This window comes from Aplysia californica, unplaced genomic scaffold (assembly GCF_000002075.1).
Source record: "Aplysia californica isolate F4 #8 unplaced genomic scaffold, AplCal3.0 scaffold01103, whole genome shotgun sequence".
Lineage (NCBI taxonomy): Eukaryota > Metazoa > Mollusca > Gastropoda > Aplysiida > Aplysiidae > Aplysia > Aplysia californica.
In genome coordinates, this window is record NW_004798373.1 from 36,804 (window position 1) to 38,723 (window position 1,920).

The 1,920-nt window shown below is 41.5% G+C and overlaps 1 protein-coding gene across 1 annotated transcript in view; it reads right to left on the reverse strand.

Annotated features, from left to right (window-relative positions):
• The window catches only part of LOC101859829, a gene marked incomplete at its 3' end in the record, with an annotated part of 93,426 nt that overhangs the window by 19,777 nt on the left and 71,729 nt on the right, over positions 1-1,920 (reverse strand).

Here is a 1,920-nt window from a genome sequence, read left to right on the forward strand (position 1 = left end):
CCATCCCACCACCATCACTCCCCCATCGCCCCCAGCCCGCGCCTTTTACTCCATCAATAAATCTAACACAAAGAAGGATGACCCATCTCCGCGAAAAATCTTCAAAACCAGGAACAATTAATGGTGAAATGGTATAGTTTTAACGCCCCTAACAACACTATTAGGTTAGTTAAGAGGCGGAACCTTCCAGTTTTACGTCCATCTCCGAATGGACCAAGCTAAGTGGGAAATTCGTATGTAGAGTGCCTTTCCCAAGGACACAACGTCGGACCGAGCTGTGGCTCGAACCCTTGAACCCTTGAACCTGCAATCTCACGATTACAAGACCGGTCGCTCGACAACTAGGCTACCAACGGTACTTCAAAACAGGATGACTTCATCTACCAAAGTACGATGACTTAATCTACCAAAGTACGATGACTTAATCTACCAAAGTACGATGACTTAATCTACCAAACTATAATCTACCAAAGTACGATGACTTAATCTACCAAAGCATAATCTACCAAAGTACGATGACTTAATCTACCAAAGCATAATCTACCAAAGTACGATGACTTCATCTACCAAAGCATAATCTAACAAAGTACGATGACTTAATCTACCAAAACATAATCTACCAAAGTAGGACGACTTACCAATGACTTAATTTACCAAAGTAGGACGACTTAACTTACCAAAGGAGGATGACTTAATCTACAAAACCATAACCTACCAAAGTAGGATGACTTAGTCTACAAAACCATAATCTACCAAAGGAGGATGACTTCATCTACCAAACCATAATCAACCAGAGCGGGATGACTTAATCTACCCAAGCACTACACAACTTACCCCTAGCACTACACAACTTACCCCTAGCACTACACAACTTACCAACACTAGCACTAGACGACTTACCACTAGCACTAGACAACTTACCACTAGCACTAGACAACTTACCACTAGCACTAAGCGCCTCAGCGGAGAGCTGTACATAGCCACCATTGACCTAAAGGGTTGTGACCGAACCATCCCCTCACAACAACGGGTGATGACTCTAACTCTTACACTAACCACAGACCAAGAACAATAGCAGAAACAGAAACGGATGATTCCACAACGCAATCACCACATGATCCGGGAACCCCCATCGTTAAAATAAGCAGCACTTAAACACGACATCATTAAATTGTCTGAACAGTTGTTTAATAGCAATTGTCTTATCTTTCTCTTTCAAACCTGGCCTTATCTCTTTCTGAACACAACTGGACACACCTTCATTTGTCTTAACAGATGTTCAATATTCAATTTTATCCATTTTTTTCCTTTAAACCTGGCCCTATCTCTTTCGGAACACAATTGGACACATTATATGCATTTATTGTCTTAACACTTGTTCAATATCAATTGTCTATTCCTTCCCCATCAACCTGGCCTTATAAAAATCTCTTTCAGAACACTATCAACTGACACATCACCGTCGCTTCCGAGAAAGAATGAAATCTCTCAACAATATTATTGTCCTTGAACGAACAAAACAGAATTTTCTTATCCATTCACAGCTCCGCACACAAGAGTCAAGAAAAGTTTTTATTCAGAAAACATCTGCCGGTTCCACCAATATGCACAAAGTAATAATTTCCACAGTAAAAATTCCAACAGGTTTGTGGTCGAGTAAAGTAGAGTGGGCGTCGTCTACTCTATGTCTCCAGTCGTCGATGGTTCAATCCCATCCACAACTTTACCATTGGGGAGCAGGAATAAAATACCAGAGTGTCAGACGAAGATACAAGAGATGAATAGAGGCGGGACCCCATTGCCTGCCCGCTATTTAAACAAGGAATCTTGTGGCGAACAGAAATTATTGCACACTCCTACGAATCGAATTTGATAGTCGGTATAAAGAACGAATAGGTGAGTAAGGGGAAGTGGAGGAGG